The 5,969-nt window shown below is 39.6% G+C and overlaps 1 non-coding gene across 1 annotated transcript; it reads left to right on the forward strand.

Moving 5' to 3' along the window:
- The first annotated feature begins 912 nt into the window (after positions 1-912).
- Positions 913-1,023, forward strand: LOC138079377 (U6 spliceosomal RNA). The gene has a single exon (XR_011144858.1). It is a non-coding gene; the product is annotated as a U6 spliceosomal RNA (small nuclear RNA).
- The last annotated feature ends 4,946 nt before the right edge of the window (positions 1,024-5,969 follow it).

A 5,969-nucleotide genomic window follows, 5' to 3' on the forward strand; every position in this document is an offset into this window, starting at 1 on the left:
TGTTTGATCTTCGTTGCAGCCTGTAGGGTCTAGTTCCCCTACCAGGGACAGAAGCCAGCCCCCTGCTTTGGAAATGCAGCGTCTTAGCCACTGGACCACCAGAAAGTCCCCCTTATTGATATTTTCATTCTTTCTCTCAGCACTTAGTGTAATATTTTATTGCACTTATGAGCTTAAACTTCTGTTTACTAGATTAGAAGCTTCTTGAGGACAGAAATCACATCTTTTCACATCTGCATACTCAATGCCTAGAACAGGGAACCACCCACCACCCACCACCCCGCCCTGGCTCAATATCTATGAATGAGAATTTAGGAAGCCTTCCAAGATGATAGAAAACGACTCATCTGAACCTCACCCTCCCTGATTATTCTTGATAAGTGATTATTTCTATTATGAGATGTAATTCAACATCAACATCAATGGAGGGAACAAGGAATGCAGTGGCTCTAAAGTCATTATTATATGATCTCAGAGTACATTGGGGGAATCACTGCTTACTTGTACAGGAAGCTAGATTATTACTAATTAATGTGTGTCTCCAGAAAGCATTTCAATTAATGGAAGGGGAAGCAACTCTCAGGCGTGTTGGATGAGAGGCTAATGACTGCTCTTAACATTTCAACTGGAGAGTTTACATGTGGTTGAAAATCTATACTATGGATGCCTTAATAGAATACATGTTGTTTCCAGTATTTATTGACTGCCTACTGTGTGCCAAATCTTCTCTTGGCAGGCTATTTCCTGAATGAGCTCATAACTTACTCCAGGGATTTGGCTATCGAAGTAATTTAATGTGATTGGACAGAAAAATCACTCCATTCATCAAACTGATATATTTACAAATTAAAATATATGAATCAGGATTTATGCTCCTTTAGTTCATTTGTTATAATAAATATTAGAAATCTAGTGCTCACTTCAGCAGTACATATACTAAAATTGGAATATATATTACATTGAAGAGTAGCATGGCCCTTGTGCAAAGATGACATGCAAATTTGTGAGGCATTCCATATTTTTAAAAAATCCATTAGAACTCTACATCGAGGCTACATCAAATTAATGAATATTTTAATAAAGAAAATGTCATTTAAAAAATTCACTTTCAAGTCATTTAGCTTAAAAGATTTGTCCCAAATCTACCCATAATTTGAGAACATATGTGTAAGCTGTGTTTTCTTTGGAATTTGACTGCTGTGTGAAATGATTATCTGGTGATTGAAACAGTACAGAATTTCCTTTACTTTGAAATGTATGTATGTTTGGTCACATTTTTGCTGAGGTAGTACAGTGTGATCATTTTCATTGTTTTTCTTCTATTAATACTACAGAAACTTTTTCAATAAGAGAAGCTGGTTGCAATTTCAACTTTAAAATAGGCAAAGAACTTTCTGTGCAAAACAAAATTCTCTTCTATTTAGTTGACCAGAAGGAGGCTCTCTTCCACCTCACTGTATAAAGTTAGACTAAAAACTTGTGAACTTACTTCTTCCAGGTGGATCTAAAGTGTCCCAAGCCATCTCTGTCATTGGTGGTGGCAGAGGCAGCACCCTGAAAATTTCCCAGGAGGAACAGAATTTAAATTTGCAATCATGGATAAGAAGTGAGTGTTAAGTGTTCTTCCCTTCCAGCTCAGTCATATATTTCTCTTCTAGTTGAATAACAATTAGTAAAAATGTTAGGATAAAACACTCCCCACTAACTAGGGAAATTTCAACATTCCTTAGCTTAATTTTTATGGCTTTGTTTTTCAAGATTGTCCTTAAATCTCCAATATGATTTTTAAGAGTATTTTGAAATGAATCAGTAAGGCATTTGGATTTTTTAAAAGTATAGTTATGCTTCGACCTGCTTATCCCTCTTTGTATATATGTATAAGTAAGATATAGCCTATGTATCTATAAGTGAGACATTTCTCATGTGTATAGCATAGGATAATCTCACTCATCCCAGATGCTCTAATTACATTGCTTTTATCAATCAAAAAGCCACCCAGTGGCAGGTATGTGTCCCAAGGGTATTAGACAGAGCTTTGAAAAATGAATACAACTTGTCACAGGTTGAACTGTGTCTTCCAAAAAGATAGGCTGAAGTCTTAAGCCCAGGGATCTGTGAATGTGACCTTATTTGGAAATAGATTCTTACAGTTGTGGCCAAACTAAAATAAGGTCACTAGGGTGGGCCCTGAATCTAATATGACTGGAGTCTATATAAGAAAAGGAAGACGCCGTGTAAAGGCACAGAGACAGAGAGATGCGCAGGAAAGAGGGCTGTGTGACAAGAGAGGGAGAGACTGGAGTGAAGCCGCTACAGACCTGGGGGCACCTTGGATTGTGCCCCCCCCCCCCCACCAGAAGACAGTGAGAGGCAAGGGACGACTCTACCTCTTCGGACCTCTTAGCAGGGTCCTTCTGACACCTTGATTTCAGAACTTTTGGCCTCTAGAACTGTAAGAGAATAATTTTCTATTGTTTTTTAAGTAAAAAAAAAAAAAAGAAGAAGAAGCCACTAGTAGATTCAGAATACTGAACAGAAGGTCCAGATCCTTGAGCGTAAAGAGGACTGTGAAGATGCAACCATCACTGTAGGTACACAGTCTGCCATACGATGTCATGAGATCATCTTGAACCAATGGATTTTTGAGTTGTCATCCCTCTTCATTGTCTTGGAGGGCAGTTTATGTGGTTGTTGCAGAAAACAGCGTTGTGGCTCTTTTGAGAAGCCTTTCCCTTTAACGATGGAGCAGAGCTAGTTATGAAATACCCAACTGTGACTAATTTCGGAGGAGTAACGTCTCACATAAACTGTCTCCTGGAGATGCTGTTGGAGCCAGTGAACAGCAGAATGATGATGAGTTTATCTGTGCTAATTGTGCCTTTGAGGGCTTTTTTTCTGGACAGAGCACAAAGCAGATCAATGCTGCACTTCTCACCTCTCTTTGGTGTGAAGGTTCCGGTTGCTGGTAACTGTGGTAGGCAGAATAATGACCCTGAACATGTCCATGCCCGAATCTCTGGAACCTGTGAATATGCTGTTTCACGGAAAAAAAAAAGATTTGCAGAGGTAATTCAGGTTATAGATATTAAGATGAGGAGCTGATTGTAGTGTGGCCAGTCTAATCACATGATCCCTTAAAAGCAGATAACTTTCTCCAGCTGAAGGAAGATGTAGCAGAAGAAAAAGCCAGAGAATTCCAAGTGTGAGAAGGCATCTATGCACTGTTGGTCATTCTAAGAGGTCAGGGGTCACACGTGAGGGCTGAAAAGAAGGTTATAGAGCTAGGGCCAAGCCTCATTGACAGCCTGTAGGGAAATGGGGACCTTAGTCTTACAACCCCAAGGAAGTGAACTCAGCCAACAACACGAATGAACTTGAAACTTGATTCTTTCCCAGACCTCTGGGTAAGGAGTTGCAAGCCTTCATCTTGATTTTAGCTTGGTGAACCACATAGCAGGCTTATGCCCTACAGAAACTAAGATAATGAATTTGTGCTGTTGCTAAGTCACTAAGTTTGTGGCAATTTGTCACAGTATCAGTGGAAAACTAAATCAGAAAACATTTGGAAGAAAATGATGTTTGTGTTGGATTGTGACTTTGATAGTGGACTGTTACAATGAATCATGCCTCCATGAATTTAGTCCAGTGACTTTGGGCTTTAGCCAAAGATATTAACAAATGTAATAACAACAGAGACTTGACAAATGTATTTGTTTCCTATTGACTTTTAAACAAATTACAAAAATTTACTGGCCTGAAACAAAACAGACATAATTTCATAGATCAGAAGTCTCAGTGGGCCAAAAGTCAAGATCTCAGCAGAACTGCATTCCTTCTAGAAGCTCTAGGGGAGCATCTATCTCTTTGCCTTGTCCAGCTCTAAGGGTCCCTGCATTCCTTGGCTTATGGCCCCTTCCTGCCCCTTCAAAGACATCAAGACAACATTATCAATTTTCCCTTACTCTTTCTTCCTTCTTATAGAGACTCTTGTGATTACATTAAGACCATTAGGATAAGCCAGGCCAATTCTCCCACCTCACCGTAACTTAATCACATATGCACCATCTCTTTTGCAATGTAAGATAACATATTCACAGGTTTGGAGGATTAGAGCAAGGGTATCTTTATATGGAGCATTGTACTACCTACCCCTAAAGTGTTGCTTTGTGTGTTTATATTCTTGGAGTGCTCACTCTTTGAATTCCCCCTCTTGAAACACAATTTCTGTACTGTGGGAAAGTCCAAGCAACCATGTAGGGAGGCCTCCACATAGAGGAATCAAGGCCTCAGGCCAACACTCCTATCTGACCTCCCAGCTGGCAACCAACAGCAGCTCCCTGCCCTGTAAGCATGGCCATTTTAGACCTTTCAACTAGCCCTGTATCCTATCCATCACCACGAAGGTGGAACTGCCTGCTCAATGCGGAGAATCATGAAAGATAATTAATGGTGGTTGCTTTTTAAAGCTCCTAAAGTTTGAGAGTGCTGTGTTATGTAGCAATGGATAATTGAAATAATGTTATAGTCCCTTTTATAACTACCTAACTACCTGAAATAGATGAATTCTGATCTGAGGAAGATGGGTTCTTCTTTCAGGAATTCGAGTGAAATAGATGACACAGGTCAAAATACATACAGTCAAGAGTGCAGTGTCTGCCACGTAGTTAAGTTCAGTCGCTCAGTTGGGTCTGACTCTGCGACCCCATGGACTGCAGCACACCAGGCCTCCCCATCCATCACCAACTCCTGGAGCTTGCTCAGACTCATGTTCGTTGAGTTGGTGATGCCATCCAACCATCTCAGCCTCTGTTGTCCCCTTCTCCTCCTGTCCTCGATCTTTCCCAGCATCAGGGTCTTTTCCCATGAGTCAGTTCTTCGCATCAGGTGGCCAAAGAAGCACCAGCACATAGTAGGTGTTGTAAAATTGTAATTGGCTTTTCCCAAGCAGTCTTTCTGCTGCAGACATTTCCACCTGCCTCCCTATTGAAAGCGATTTCTCTCTTTTCGAGATGTATTTGATTTGGCATATAATCAAGTATAATGTATTATTTGATAATTTTGCTTGGTGGCCCGTCATTTAAAGTCATAAAGTCTTAACCTGAACAATATGTATATTTGTTTCAAAATATCATTTCTCAGAAAATACATCATAACTAAAATTTTGATTATGAAGTAGAGTCTTACAGTCCATATTGTTTAATTGCACTGCACACAAGAATCTCTTCTCCTTAGTTTGTGCAATTGCTGTAAGTGACTTTTGAAAGTAATATAATTATAACTTGTAATCATAAATGCATTCATAGATTTCATGGAGCAAGCTGCATATGAAACTGTTCATTTGGAGCCAAATTGATTACCATTTGAAAACAGTAAATGGAGCAGCTGATTAGAATACGTTGCAAAGAGTCATGATTTAATTTTTTATCATTTAGAAAACTCTGATGCTATGTGTGTTAATGGCAGTTTTGAGGGGCACAAGGATTCCACGTTTTCCTGAGCTAAGTGATATGGCTGTGCTGACTCAGCAAAAAATGCACATTTCAAAAATACTTGAAGTAAGTGATACAATTCAACGTCGTGTGATTAAAATCACCACCTGAGTATTAAAAATGTGAGTGCAATTTATAAGTAAGGTTTAAGCTCATTTAAAGCAACACACTGTGAGATCTGGGCAGAAATCCAGCTCTGTGGAGGTTTTCAAGTTTTCATAAGAAAGTACTTGAATGGGTTATGTTCACGTTGTGTTCAACCTGCTTTTCTTTTTCCCCACCTTGGAATCTCCACATTGAAGCTAGAGATATTTTTGAAAAACTCACACGTCTGTCAATCCCCTGCTTAAAGCTCTTTCATGGTTCCCTGTTGCTTCCACATAAAGCCTTTGCTCAGTATACAGGGCCCTGCTTGATCTGCTACTGCTGATCCTGCAGTCTTATCTCTCAGCAGTTTTTCTTACCTTCTATGGCCCCAGA

Source organism: Capricornis sumatraensis, chromosome 4 (assembly GCF_032405125.1).
Source record: "Capricornis sumatraensis isolate serow.1 chromosome 4, serow.2, whole genome shotgun sequence".
In the NCBI taxonomy this organism is placed as follows: Eukaryota; Metazoa; Chordata; class Mammalia; order Artiodactyla; family Bovidae; genus Capricornis; species Capricornis sumatraensis.